At 36.1% G+C, this 16,309-nt stretch overlaps 1 protein-coding gene across 1 annotated transcript in view; it reads left to right on the plus strand.

Annotated features, from left to right (window-relative positions):
- The first annotated feature begins 842 nt into the window (after window positions 1–842).
- Window positions 843–16,309, plus strand: part of LOC129358353 (cadherin-22) — a 148,206-nt gene continuing 132,739 nt past the window's right edge. The window contains exon 1 of the mRNA XM_055027338.1: window positions 843–1,022. The gene's annotated coding sequence lies outside the window, so the exon portion shown is untranslated. The remainder of the gene's footprint in view (window positions 1,023–16,309) is intronic.

Below are 16,309 nucleotides of genomic sequence, written 5' to 3' on the forward strand. Positions count from 1 at the left end.
TCACTCTGGTTCATTCCAGTCCGTTGTCACCAGCTGCATTTCTCACAAACACACACATGCAAACACACTCTGCGATTAAATAGGTAAACCACCTCATCAAAGCAGCTACACTTGGAAGTACACATTTTTCCCTCTCACTATAAATTTCAAGCTGACCCATTTGTTGTACTTAAGTATCTGAGGTCATAGAAATGCTGTAACGTTTTATCATTGTGACTGGGAAGCATGCTTCTTTTGTTTCTTTCAACAACATATTTGAAAGATGTCAAAGACAGTTAAGATCTTTACTGATCTTTGAACTTTTTACAGTGGATGTAAGTCATTCTAGGGATGGAAGAGGAGATATATTTGAATGAGAGGTGGAAACTGCAGAATTTCTTTAATGCAGCCAGTGTCTGGACTTTGTTTTTGCCATATGAATGGGCAAGATAATTCTGATCTCATTGTGACCCAACAAAAGCCACACAATGCAAAACTTCCATAACATTATAGCAAATTTATCAGGACCTTGTCCACAAATCTTTTTTTGTTTGTTTGTTTGTTTTGTTTTTTGTTGTTGTTTTACAAAAAAAAAGAAACATTTTTAAAGAAAGAAGGCGTGATGTATCAAACGTTTCCATGATGGACTAAATAAAATACCCTTTCCTTGTTATTTACTCTATATTTAATGGTTCTGATGATTCCCCTGTCCACCCCACCTCTTTGCTTTTCTTCTCTCTCGTCCATCTCATTTGTTGCTTCCTTCCACCACCACCAGGGGCTTTCCACGCCGCGTCGTGCCGACAGCAGGTTTTTTTTCCCCCAGTTCTTTTACCCTGCGCTTCTAGGAGCGGAGACTCCAGATGAGCTGCACGGTGGCAGACGGGGCGCACAGAACTGCCAGTCCCTCTTATTCCCATCTCCCGTGGAGTCGCATAGGTTGGATGCCTCAGAGGAGCGAGAAGTTAAATACCGATCACTTCCGTCCCGCTGCAGAGCGTCAAGTCAAAAAGCGTTTGTTTCTCCTCCACAACGCATCAAAGGTAAGAGTTTTCGGATGCTGAAATTAAATGATAAAGTTCATAACGTGTTGGCATGCTCTTGTAACCCACATATGGGCTTGCACCTTGCTTTTCGGTGCTGATTTTTTGCATTTCTGCTGAAAAAAGAAAGAAAGAAAGAAAGAAAAAACCGTAATATTTTGAAAATAGAAAAGGGTTGCATTAATTTTCTCGGTGTTTGTGTGCCTATAGTTGAACCTGTGCGGTAGGATGAAATCCTTGGCGTCATATCGAGAACTTAACATCTTTTTTTTTCATGCCTGAAGAGCTACACCCGCTAACTTGTTGCCACTTGTAACTCATTTAACGTTTGGTTAGTTCTGTAATGAGCGCTGCGCATAATTTGAGCTATAAATGACCTCTTGTACTAAAGCAGGAAATGCTCTCCGATTGACTTATCCTTGTTATTCCATGACTGTTCATGTCTTCATTCGTAAATACGAAATGCATATTTTATGATAACATTTTTGCAACTAGTTCCAGAAGCAAATCTGCTTCTGGAAAAAGAAAGAAAGAAGGACAGAGAAAAAAAAAAAAAACAATCTCGTCATGTGCATTTGGAATTCTCAGCTGTTTACACCTGTGCAGGATGGAACTACACAAAAACAGTATTTTAGTTATTTATTTAACGAGGAAAATTGTAGTAAGACGAAGAGACGCGCCTTCTGCTCGGTGAAGCTGCTTTCTAAAGACTGCAGCCACTTGATGCGCCAACAGGATGCGTTTGGGGAAGTTGGATGTGTGCCACTGTGATCTGAGGCCATGCAGTTAAATAGATCCTGACATAAAAGCAGACAGTGTAATTGTAAGTTAGTGTGATGGACTTGTGTTAAAACATAGTGAAAGTCTTGTAATGATTCACTTTTAAAGATATAAGGATTTTTTCCCCCACACAAAACAGGGACTACGTGTTATTGCCTGTTTTCTTCTTTTTTATTCACATTACCATTTACTCAAATGGGACTAATGGATATTCATAAATCAAATTACCAGGAGAAGCAGATTCTTTCTTGTTTCTGGAATCACTGAAAATGTACATTTCTTTCAGGAATTTGTAAAAACATTTTATGATGAGGGATTGCAGCTTTTTTTGTTTAAGTGACTGTGCTTATGCATTCTTTAAATGTATTGTAGACTGCTTTCTCTTCATCCTGCATTCTGTGAAATTGGAAAATGGACAGAACAACTCTTTTTCATCAAAGGTTGATACTTGGTCTGAGGAAAAAATATCTTTGTGCATTTCTGAAGCAATGATAATCCATATGCCACCGCTGCATGTTTCTTTGGTTTCAATTAAACAATGTGGGATTACAATAGACTTGGAGCTTGGATATTACTCAGTAACCTGAGCTGAGGGTATTATATTAGTTCTTAACTTTTTCTCTTTAAGAGAGTCCCCTTGTAACTGACTGTAACTCTGTGTATTCATAGACGGGCAGGATTTGACTTGTTCACGAGATCTTGTGAATATCTGTTTACCACTTACCTTGAGCTAATTGGTGTGTGGAAGAAGTGATAAAAATGTGTGATACCGCAGCAGCCCATCAATGGGCTGCAGGAGCCCGTCGATGATGCTATTTTCTCCAAATACACACATCTTTCCAGGAATCCGTCAAGTAGAAAAAATCTTGCTAAGGACTGTTAACTTTATTGAATTTGGATTACAAATAAATATCCCGAATGTACATTGTGAAATAAAATAAACTTCTTTTAGAAATACTTTAAAGGGACACAAAATCTTAAGTGTATTTCACATGCTCTGAAGCAATGGTTCTTAATTGAAATGTTATAATGTTTATTTATCTGTACCAACTATGGATGTGCCAATCTACTTTTTTTTCACTTCTGATACCAGTACAGATAACTGAGAGTTAGTATCAGCTGATACAGAACCCCCCCCCCCGCCCCGCTTTTTCCCAAAACAGACATAAACGTACTGAATACCAAATGTATTTGATGACTGCACCAGTACGGCACACTTAAATACACCAATAGCTTCATAAGTTTGATCAAACATGTAAAAACAACACTTTGTTCAGTCAGTTCAATTGTATTTGTTTTTTTTTGTTTTTTGTTTATTTTTTCTGTTGCCCACCAACACTTGCTTTACTTGCCTCTGCCATTGTTTTTCTATTTGTTGTTACAAACCTCCCCATCTCTCCTCCTATGTCAGCTCTATATACTGATGTGATCAAATTCCTTAATTTATTTCTAAATAAATCTATGACTCAGATACAAACTCTCATCACAATCTTGTACTGTACTATATTATGCTATACTATACTATACTATACTATACTATACTATACTATACTATACTATACTATACTATCTAACAACATAGGTATTAACATTTATTTAATGCACAAGTAACCAATTAACAATTTATCCATCCATTCATCCATTTTCTGAGCACGCTTCTCCCTAACGGGGTCGGGAGGTGATAGTGCCTATCTCCAGCTGCGTTCCGGGCGAGAGGCGGGGTACACCCTGGACAGGTCGCCAGTCTGTAGCAGGGAAACAGAGATAAACAGGGCAAACAACCATACACACACACACTCAAACCTAAGGAGAACTTGGAAAGACCAATTAACCTGACAGTCATGTTCTTTGGACTGTGGGGGGAAGCCGGAGAACCCGGAGAGAACCCACGCACGCACAGGGAGAACATGCAAACTCCGTGCAGAAAGACCCAGGGCCGGGAATCGAACCCAGGACCTTCTTGCTGCAAGGCAACAGTGCTACCAACTGCGCCACTGTGCAGCCATTAACAATTTATTTACTCTTATTTGAGTCATCAGACTGCTCCCTGATCGAATAGCACGCAGGACAGTAAGCTGTATTAAAATTGCTAATGTTTGCAAGCCACATGTCTGCACCATTATAGAATTTTTATAGCATGCTGGCATATTAACAGTTCTAAATCCTGTCTCTGTCAAACTAACTTTTATCTGAATCTTATATGAATAGTGATTTCATGATCCAAGCCTTACGTTTCACAGTTCTTTAACTATTTATTATTCTCTCCTACAATATTCAACTATATTACCACAAACTGAAGTGTAACAAAACATTTCCTGCATTAGAACAAAGACTTGTCTACCAACACCACAGCTTTAAAATCATGTCATTCAAAATCTGTTGTGGTATTGAGGAGTCAATTGATCAAGTTTCTCGTGGCACATCTCACAGACTTCACAACTAAAAAGTTTTAGGGTGACTTCACTGTTTCTATGTCTGTGAGAAAATTTTCAGTCTGCAAAACAAAAAGCAAAAAAAAACAAAACAAAGTGAGTGAAGCATATCAATGTAACATCCACTTGATGACTCAAGATTTTCAAGTATAACTTTGCAATATTATATGATAATCAGTGAATCAAATGACCTGTCAGTGGACTGCTTGTTGGATCAGCATAACCTTTAAGCCATCAGCTGATTTAGAAATTCACCGACCAAATTCCCTCACAAAAGGTGCTTTCTTTACCCCGTCTTTTAATGTATTTTGTGTATGTATCTGCTTTGCATCCTGCTCTCCTCATTTATTCATGTGGTGGACTAACTAGCATGTACATTACAAGGGCCATGTAGCAGTAACCCAGATGGCAGTCCAGGCTGATTGTGATTTATGTACCTAAAGCAAACGCATTACTGTGGGATTCTGGAGTTGGTGCCAAATCCAGGCAAGCATTTTTTTTTCTTCACACATTTTAATCTTCACATCTCATAAATGCAAAACATAAAAGTTTACATGCATAAAAAAAGCTTGGGAGAGAACTGTAAAAAGCATATCGCTCCCTTTTTGTTGTTTTTATCCTGTCTGCCTATATTTCTTTGCCTACCCTCTCTTCGTCATACACATATACACATTCACGCACAGCCTCCATGAGAAATCGTTTAGATGAAACAGTGCACCGTTGTGAGACATTGATTTCCGTTTACCAAGCTGCCGCATAAATGTAGTGTTAAAGGAGAGATGACTTGGACGGATCCCGGAGCAGAGAAGAAAAGAGAGAAGAAATGACAAGCTGGAAAGAGAAAGAGGGTTGATAGATTACAGAGATATGGCAGTAAAGATGAAATGTGAGAAGGGCAGACCTGAGGATTTTTACGGCTAACCGCGAGGGGAGTGATTAGGCCAACTAATTGATCTGGATTTGTGGTGAGGCGACTAGTTCATTCTCATGCTTATCATACTCTTCCTATCTCTTCCTCTCTGTCTCAGAGACACACATAAATACACATTTTCGCTGTCACACTCCTCACACCTGACACCCGCCGTCATGTCGGCGGTCAGAAACGATCTGCCCCTATAGTCACTTTATTACCACCTAAGGGCAGGGACTGCATCAACCGTATTAGTACTGGAGCTTTATGGGAGAATCACCAGGTGGGAGGAGACAGAGAGATCAAGGTGGTGGACAGGCTCCATGGTTGATTTTTCAGCACTGTTTGTGCTTATTTCAAGGTGAAGGTTTCAGGCAATTCTTTGATGAAACAATTTGCCAGTATCTTTGTTCAAAAACATGCAGTTTTTTTTTTCCTTTTTAGATTAAACAGCATTTTCAGACATTGTTATCACAGTTCCCTTTGAAGAAATGGGCTAGTCAGATATAAGGTAGCATAAAATTGTTAAGTACAAGATAGACATTTTTACTAATAAAATTTTGGAATGTGTGGTGCATTTTGTATTCATCCCTGGGAATCAATACTTTGTAGAATCACCTTTTGCTGCAGTTATTGATGCAGGCATGTTGTTGTCGTCTACCACACATTTATACATTGAAAAGTCTACTTATTATTATAAAGTAGGTGAAATTCTGCTAGCGTGGATGCAAAGTGTCTGTGAACATAATCTTTTAAGTCTTGCCACAGACTCTTATTTGGATTTATGTTTGAACTTTTACTTGACAATTCTCAAACAAGACACAACCCCACGATTTTACTTTGATCTAAGCTATTCTTTTGTAATCCTTGTGGTTTGTTTTGCAAGGACATCAAATGGATGGACTGAACCTCAACCTTTGCCTCAGTCTTTGCCTCTCACAAGTTTTTTTCCTTCATTGCCATGTATCTTCACTTATTTCCGATGCACTGTAGCGAGTTTCTCTTTTCCTCCGAAACAAAAACATGACGCCACCAGCATATTTTACAGTAGAGATGGTGTGTTCATACACTATATTATTAGTTTTCTTCACACTAGGGAGGTGTTCAGGACTCTATAAATAAATAAATAAATACATACATACATACATACATACATAAATGTCTCTAATTTACAATAAAATACCAGCAGCTCTGATTGCAGCTGTGATTTTATAGTAAAATCCATCCACTGCAACTGGCTCCGCTTGATAGGGAGTAGCAGGGGCTCGATTCTGAGCCACTCCTGAATGGCTTCTCACCTTCTCTCGAAGGATTGAGTCCAGGCATCCTGCAAAGAAAATTCATTTTGGCCATTTGGGATATTGGAACTTCTCCAGTTCTTTCTTAATTTACCTGCCTGGTGTTTATGGTGCTGCATGTTCACTTATATAATCATAAAAAACAGCTGTAAAGACACTGTAAATCAAATCACACACAGGTGGAGTCTATTTTGTTATTTGGTAGAAAGGTACTTTCACACTTGTTCACATTTTTATCTGTTAATTATTGTAAAAGTTTACTGCTTTTTCATAATTATGCGCTACTCTGCATTGATGTATCACACAAATCCCAATAAAATAAATTGAACATTGCATTTTTATCATGCCAGGCTTTGAAATGTAATATAAAGTGTATGAATATGTTCAGAGCACAACAATGAGAGAGAGAAGAAAGCTTTGTTAAATATAAAGGACACTGGTATTCCATCTCTTCACTAAATATAGTCTACACTACAACATAATAGGTTGTTTTGTAAAATAAGCGTTTGCTCTGAAGGCTTTAAATATACAATTATTTTAAATTTGATTTTAAAAAAAAGGTGATGCATTTTTTGCAATAAACAGAAAACTTGCGCTTCAAATATCAATTGTCCAATTCACATTTTTGGGAAACTGAGGGCCACTTTGCCACCAATAAACTCCCCTTTGTTTGTATAGAAATGGCTTATCAACTCAATGCCTTCATATTTTTTTTTATTTGGAAACAGTGTAAAAGTTCTGTTGTCAGAAAGGCCAAGCAGCTCATGTTAGATTTTTACACCCCACAAGACCTATTGTGTAGCAAAATCCCCAATCTAGAAAAAAAGCAGGAAGAAATAAGCAACAAGAGGAGAGAAGGAACACTAACAACATACAGACAGCTGCTGAGTCCATCTGTCCATTTGATGAAGTAAAATCTGTTGATATGGGAACATTCTCTAAAGCCATTTGAAGCCAATGGAGCACAATTGAGCTGAGAATTCAGACAAAAAACAACAAAACAACAAAAAAACATTCTAAATAAAATTGTTTTTGTAAGGAAGATAAACTATTATGCAGGCCTATAGATGTGTGTTCTCATGGAAATGACTTCACTTTTTATTGCATCATAGTAAGAGTAAATGACCTGTCTTGTATATTCCAATGGGAATTATGAAAGCAAAACCTTTTTATGCTTCGAAACCAGAAGTCTTGTAAGTTGTAAAGCTAAATAAAAATAAAAATAAAAACACTCTACAACAAAAGAACAAGCTAGGGGAATGAACACCTTCCCCTTAATGTACATAAATTTGCCAATAATTGTTGAAAGATATTTTATAACCTGTTCTTTGAGGGTGGTTTTAAGATGTGTGTTCTCCTGGAGACTTTGGTTTTACCTCTTATGATGGAATCCATATGCACACATTCTACAGTCATTCTTCTTCTGCCAGCCTATGTTTGTACCTCCTGCACTGGAGTGCGAAGAACAACTGCTTTGTAAACAGGCAGTTTTTCACCTGGATGTCACGGTTCACAAAGACTCTTCCTCTGAGTCTGGCATAACCCCACTGGCAGAGTTGATGCGGTGGTGTATTTCTGCATCAATGTCAGATTTAGAGGGATGAAGGAGGGCCAAGGTAGGGAGTCATCCACGTTTTGAGGTTGATGTATTTGATATGAATTGAGACACACTAATGCAGTGACTCACTACACATATATGCTTTCATGTGCACATGCTTAAACACCACATATATAACAGCACATATATAAATATAGCTGAGATTAAACTAAACAAAGGATTAGAAGAAATGTGGAAAATAGTAAGTTTTTGTAACGTTTTGTTTGCAGTTCTCAGATTTGTTCATGCAACCAGTGTGAATGCATGATCATTTTAATAAGTAAACAGTATACTCGCTTCTATTTCAGTTTCTTATTTGCTCAGCAAGTGGCTGTAATATCATTTGAGTTTTATTCAGTTTGACAGGGAATGTCATGTTTTCTTAAGCTTGTACCTCGTCTCCTATTATGTGCAAGCAATTTATGGCAACCTTTTTTTAGACTATAGATACTCATTGATGAGTGTCTTTGAAATTAGATTTATGATGGGTTGTCAGTTTTAAAGACTTAGAATGTTTCAGGTACAGCCCTAATTGAAAGCATTCTATAGTTCAGATTGCCTGCTAACTGGGCCATAAAAATTTTAACGCAACTGCTTATTCGATAAGTTTATTTGGGTCAGTGACTTAAAAGAGGAATTCTTTTCAGAAAGAGACATAAAACATTTTTGCAGTTGAAACTATCACGGTTATATGAAGAAGGAAAAATGGGTATTTGCATGTAATTGGAATTCATGCAACACAAAAGGTGAGACATTGCTGCTTTGTTGTTAAAATTGCTGTTAATTTACTTTCTGGGCTGATTAGACAGAGCAGACTGTCCACTGATATGAATATTAATAGTAATGTCTGTCTATGTCGATCAAACAGTGAACTGGCAACTCATCAAAGATATTTTTTTCCTTTTTCTGCTGCAGCCTGCAGTCTGTGCTTAGATGAGCTTTGGTACACTCTGACCCTCAATAGAAGTAGTAATGAATCAGATGAATGAGAAAAAATACCAATTTATGATTGCGTTGCTCTTCAATATTACCTCTAAAACAAGATTATTCAAGAGTTGGTCTTATCCTCGTCATTTCCTTCCTACACAATTCTGCTCGATTCTAAACTCCCTTCAGGGACACGTTTCAGCTTTCTCCCATTGAACTGGATTTCTCCAGATTAATTTCAACCAGGGTAATCTTAGAACAGAATATGTTGTGAATGATACAATTTTATTTTTTATTTTTTGCACTGTTATAGAATTGGAAAGTGACCTGTAGTTTAGCAATGGCAGAGAAGTAAGTGAACAATGCTACTTCTGAACTCTGTGGAGGAACAGTTGAAAGTCTGGAGCTTCGCCCACCGGGGATGACATCATCAGTTATTGAATTATGCTGAGTCATCTCGTTCATTGTCTCAAACTAGTGTGAAAGATTTGCCTCCATCCCTCTTACACCAATTTCCCTGCACATTTGACTACTCAATCACTAACAAGAAATATTGAAAGAAAATGCTCCCCTTTGAGCTCTAGTTTGTTGACTCGTCCCATCAACATAGTGCTAAGTGTAATTTTGTGTTTTTATTTTGCAAATTTAAGTTCAAAATGTTATCAAAACCTACCAAAATAAAAACCCATCCAGGCTACAAAGATGTCACTGTTGCTGAATTGATACTGCTCTGAATGACTACGCACCTCAAATCTATTCTGCAACATCAGTCCTGCCATTGTTCTCTTACAGAAGGCATCCCACTGTGGGTGAGTCACATGTTTGTTGCTCATCCTGCCATTTAGAGCATGAATGGCGTGGCTGTTAAAGATGTTTTACGATATTTAGAGATGCACTGTCATATAAATATGAGCTGTCAGGACAATTATTTGCAACCACTGGCCTAAAATAATGTTAAATAGTTCACCTGAGATACAAAAGCCATAAAAAAAAGATTACACTAAATCTTGCAGTAATATAATCTATGACAGTTGTGTCATATCCAGAGTGAAAGAGAGCAGGAGGTGTGTGGTAAGTGGGAGCTTTAAGAAATGTGTCTGCAGACTGCATGGATATGATTTCCTCCAGGCAAAGTAATAACACTTATTACAGTCCTTTTAGGGACTCCTTCAGAGTGGAACCAAGTTGTTTTCCAAGTATGACTCTTTGGGCACCTTACAGCTGAGCGATGGAAACTGAATCTTTAAATAATTGTGTCTTACATGATACACAACCCATGGAGCTGAAAACAATTTCTCAGCTTTTTGGAAAAAATATGCCATTTTAAAGTATATATTGCAGAGATTACTGTTCGGTCTCTTTGAAAAGTGGTAGATGATTGAATGTTTTAGGTATTTTCTGATGCTGTTTTCTTGTACCAACATCCACAGCCTTCCATAAACAGACTCCCAAAAAAGATACACTTCTTAAGTTTTTATGTGTTTGCTAAATTATGTATTAGGAACACAGTCTTGGGAGAATATCTACGCTTTTGCTAATAGTATTAGCATTTAAAGCATGTTTACACTTTTGGTTTAACAAAATATGCACAAACATGCACCAGCAAGCACACATATAAACATGTTGGATCCACAAGCATGGGATAGTATATTTACAGCATATTTCTTCTTGATTAAACATTTTTGAATTTGAATTGGAGGGTAGGGAGCTCACTTTTTAAAATAAAACACTTACTGCCCTTAAATGTATTTTTCTGCAAAAAATTGTGCAAGAAACAGATTTGTTCTTCTTAAAGGATCCTCTGTGTGCCCCAGGGTCAGTGAGCGTTGGAGATCTGGGATGATTATCATCAAGAATTCATCAATTAAGTTGTCCACAGAGAACTTAAGTCCTTCAGCTACACATCAAAGACAGATAGCCAATAATACAAAGTTATGACTCATTTTCTTCACTTTGAATGGAAAAAGCAAAAGAACTGCAATAAGTCCTAATGTAATACAATTCAATAATAACCCTGCACAGTGAAAAAAGCTATATTATTAAGAATTGAAAGGACTTTCATCAACACCTATGGGTTTCTCGGAATCAGACAATCTGCAGCTTATGTAGAACGTACATTTGCTTTTGTACTCAGTAGCTTCCTCTATAATCTTGCTGTGCATATTGGAATTGTATAAATTAATATGAATAAAAATAATGCTAAGTTTGCTGAAAAGTCACATTAAGTTTAACTTAAAGGAGAAGGACGGATATTTTATCAGATTTTCCATTCAGGTGACCATTAAATCTGCAGAAATTTACTATTTTGATAAACATTTAGTTTCTTACTGTTGGAACTATTTTTTATGTAATTTTCAGTTATATAATAACAGTGAGTGTTCTGTTCCCCAGTCTCTCCTCTGCCTCTGCCTTTATTTTTTGAGGAGCTTACTACCCTTTTCCTGAGCTCTCAATCTTTCTCGATCTCATCTTTGACGTTTCTCATAATTCTTTCCTAATTCTCCCTCTTTCCTTTCTATCTGTATCTGTGATTCACAGTGTCTGAGCTGAGATGTTGGAGTTGAGGCTTTTCAACTAGATGGAATGTAGTGTGAAGCTCTGTCTAGTTATTTTTCATAAAGAATTTGCCTGTTCTTCATATGAGTATGTTGTTCCCTATATAGATTCATATTTTATTGTGATCTTGCTGCCTAACTCATGCTCACCTAAACTGGAAGTTTTTAAAAGTCTAATTGGTTGAGGATTTTTCCTTAATTAGTCTTGCTTTTGTTTTTTTGTCTATCTTTTCTAAAATCTCAGTCTTCTGGGATCCTTACACCACTTCTTGGTGTAAGGACTACTGAACTGCTACTTTGAATCATAACAATGAATTTTGAACTTTTTCAGCCAGACCAGAGTTAGAACAAAATTTACATTGATAAAACAATATTAGCATTTCTATTTTTCCAAAATTCAACAGTTGCCAGAATGACAACCACCACTTATAAAATAAGTAAATAAACAATTTACAATTATTTAAATGGTGACAAGGACACTTCCACAGTATGAAGGGAAATCCAAACAAGAAAAATTGGCAGGAAAAAAAAAAAAAAAAACATTAAATATGAAGTTTGAACTAAAAGCACAATCAAATCTCAACAAGCTGATTAACTATCAAGCCAGAGATTGCAGGAGAGGAGTTACTGCTAAGCAGAAGTAATGCAAACAATTTATAATGACACACAACCAATACTCTATTTTACTGAACCAGATTCATACAGCTCAAGGATGTCAAAAAATGTCAACACTATCTTTTAAGTAAAAGTATTTCCTTACTTTTTCTCACATTCAAGGTTTCAAACATGTAATCATTCTACTGAATTAAAAGAGAAGTTGAGAGACACGATTCTAGGCATTAATCACTCTTTAAAGTTAATTATCATAGTATAAAAGGCAATAATTTATTTTCAGATTTTTTCATTAACAACATAATGATACTGATATTTGAAGGATTCTCACATGTCTTGAAAGCCATTCAGATATTCAGTTAAATGAGGTTAAAAGTCACCTCTGTGCTACACTACTCATGCAGATTATTTTGTGAATACAGAAATTAGGCCCTCATGCTTACATAATGTTGACCCATGTTTCTAAAACCCCCAGTCATCATGGCTGACCAGCTGAATGAGGAATATTTGTTGGTAGAGTTTGGGATTTCCACACATTGTTTACACATTTGTGAATTTGCTATCCTTGCATTATCTGTCACAGACAAATTTATAGTATGAAGATCTCATATCTGTTTTTAATGTTGCACAGCTGCATGCACACATATCAGTAATCTGGAACGCACACAGGGATTTGTACTGATAATACACATCTTTGCAAAGATTAAACTACTATGCATACATGTGTCAGTGTGTGTTGTGTGCGCATGTAGCGTGCATGCTAGACTAACTACACTTCTGGGCCTCTGTCTCCTTTTTCTTTTCGGCAGCATAATGGGCTTTGTAAGATAATACCCAAGAGACAACAATACTTCTGAGCTAGAGGATTGGGAAGCCTTCCCAGTTCACAGCATTCATTGGTTTGGCTCAAAGCATGAGCTATGATTGGAAAATCAGGGAAACCTGAATTTACCGACAATGATATTAAGTGTTGTCATGGTTCTTTTTACCTGATCATGTCCTTGCTTTCAGACTGTTTGTTTGTTGTTTTATAAGCTATTTTTTGTACCATTGTTATTTGCTGCTAACAATGAGAAGGCTAACAATGAGTCATAACTAATTCTTGAAAAAGTTTTTTATTACTGCAGAAAAAGAGGAGCTTTGGCAGGTGTCAGTTGTGCTCTAGTTATGCATACAGTGTTTTCTCTGCCTTCCATCGGGAATTAATTTGTCACAGGTGTTTTGTAAAATTCATATTTAATAATTTTAACAAAGTGGAATCACTGAAGATTAATATACATTACCAGATGAAACATTTTTTAATTAGATTCAAACTCTGGTATATTTGATAAATACAATAGTTAATGCATTTCATGATTTAGTTGGTTTTACATAACCTTTAAATTCCTGTCAAATGTGTTGAACTATTGCAGTGATTACTTTCTTTCTTTGACAATCCTGGCTTAATTGAGATGCAGACTATGACTAATATAAAAGGCAAACATTTTCTGGATGCTTCTCTAGAACATTATTTCTCAAGAACTGCAAGTGAATTAGATAGAAGGGTGAATCATTAAAATAAAATTAATGAGAAAAAGACACAACCAATAAATATTTTTAGCAAAATTTGACCATGTGGTATTTACATAAGATGCACAATATGGACACCCTACACACAGTGAAATAAAGGGTACACAGGTACAATAATAATAATAATAATAATAATAATAATAATAATAATAATAATAAATTCAATGTAAATACATATTCTAGAAAGTATGTTTAAATCTATACAGTTTTGGATATGGTGCAAAGAGTGAACAGCGAGTCAGCTTTTTACAATAGTGTTGTAGAAAGGATCTAAGTTTAAACATATTTTCTTAAAGATATTTTTTGTTTGAATAAAAGCCATGCAATTATTTGTAGTCATTCAGTGAAGCTCTACCTGTAATCTGATAACATAAATTTTAAGAAAAACTCATTGACCTTCTTTGTTTCATACTGCTTCTGCATGATTGTATTTACTTTTTTTGGGTCTTTAGTTCCGGTTAAGTTCATCATAATCTTACTAATGTTTCCGTTTGATATTGATCAAATTTTTATTTATAAGAAAATAGCTACATTCACAGCCAGATAAATTAATGAAATAAATAAAAAAACTCACATTAAACACTTAGAGGTAGAGATATTATAGGGGCATAAATTATGGCTTTGGCAGTGAAGTGTATCAGCTCTCTTGGTAATTGCTTTGGTGTGGGAGATGTTGTGTTGTGGAAGAGATTGAAATAGATAGCATAATTCACTTTGTGAGGGATGCACTGTTTATTAGAGATCTATCAAGTGAGATGGGGGTATTGCACTGTAACTCCACAGTACCTGGGTTTATTTATTGCCAAGGGTTGATGCCTCTAGAAGGTCTGTAATGGAACTGATAAACAGAACAATTATGCTTGGAGCTGTTTTAGCTTGTATTGATAGAACATTTGCCACTAAACCGTAAAATGTCTTGCCTCCATTTTAAATGACAGGTTGTAGTTCATGGTATCCCTCTTCCTTTGCCAGTTTGCATATGCAACCAATTAGGATTGTACAGAAGAAAAACAAAGGTAAAATCTCAAACCTTTAGTTACCCAGTCAGCATTTTATTTTTCTGTTGTTTTTTGTCATTTACTGCATTTTAGTTTTCAAATAATTTAATTAGCCTTTGTTTTTTTCTCCCATAGAAAGACCAGTTTTCTTTCCCATTGATGGCAGCAGTGACAAACACTGCCACATCACAGTTTGCTTTGGATTTCAGTAAATCCTGTCAAGTTTACAAAGTCTGTCAGTCAGAAAAGCCATCATTTTGCCTCAGAAGTCACAGGGCTGATTTTTTTCTTCTTTTGTAGTTGAAGCATATCATGGGTTTTATACTGTCATTCAATAGCAACTCGGGGATGGTAAACAAACAGCAGAACTGGCAGCTGACATTTTCAATCTATCTGACCTAACTTTTAACTTCCGAAGTAGGTTTGAAACAAAAAACTTTTACAGTAGCTCTAAAGTATTTATAAAAAAGAAAACATCTGTGACTTTATTGTTTCAATGTTTTCTGAACTAATTAATACATTTTTTAATTATATCCTGTACTAAAACTCAATTGAGATTCAGATGAAACTGGCCAGAAATCTGCAAAATGTCAGGGCAACATTTGATACTAATACAATATCTAAAAAAATAAATATTTTCACTCATAATTCCCCCTCTGTTGCCCTTATATACTTGTAGTTTGCAAAAGTAGTTTATATGTAATCTGTCTGGAGCTTCTTCTCACTTCTGTGTACTCTACCAGCTTTAATATGGTAATACAAATAAAGCATAAGTAAAATGTTTTTTGTAGGCCTTTATAGTTACAATATGAAATTTTAAACTCTGTAGGCCACAAACTTAAAAATAGATATTGCTCTTCAGATGTGCTGAAGCTCAAGACTAATGTTGAGAAATAATTTTTGCCTTTTATCCTACCTTCTCCACTGCAACATCATTTTTAAAAATGTAATTTAACAGAGCCATATGAGCTTTTGTCCTCCTACCTGCATACTCATGGGGAATTATATGACAAGGCTGGCTTTATATTAAGTCTCAGAAATGAGTTCCTGACACTGTATCTGCATTTGTTTGTGCGTGCCAGTGTATGTGCTTCTGAAATATTCTGTCGACTAGAAATTCTAGATAGTCTGCCAAACATTTATCTTAATTTCTGAATACAGGTACAAGTCCACTGCAGTGTTAGAAATGGTTTGGGTTCGGTTGTAATTATTAAGTGAATATAATGCAAAAACAAAACAAACAAAAAAAAAATACTGGCCTCCAAATAAAGAGATAAAAAAAAAACACACACACAGTGGTTCTTTTAAGATGCTTTTCCATCCATCCAGCCATTTTCTTCCATTTATTTGGGTTTGGGTCACAAGGGCAGCAGCCCAAAGTAGGGAGCGCCAGAGATCCACCCCCAAATGGAGGTGCCTTGAGGCCATGGGAGATTCAAGGATTTCTCAAACATGCGTGAATGAGTCAAAGGGGATGAGCTCAAAAAAGTGGATTTTTCATAATGCCCCATTTTAATGGTTCTAAAGATGTTTTTATTTATTTATTTCTTCAATCTGTAGCTGTTAAAGAAGAGATTGGAGCTTGGGAAGCTGACATACATTGGCCCAA

The sequence above is a fragment of the Poeciliopsis prolifica genome, unplaced genomic scaffold (genome assembly GCF_027474105.1).
Source record: "Poeciliopsis prolifica strain line A6 unplaced genomic scaffold, Auburn_PproV2 SCAFFOLD003, whole genome shotgun sequence".
Lineage (NCBI taxonomy): Eukaryota > Metazoa > Chordata > Actinopteri > Cyprinodontiformes > Poeciliidae > Poeciliopsis > Poeciliopsis prolifica.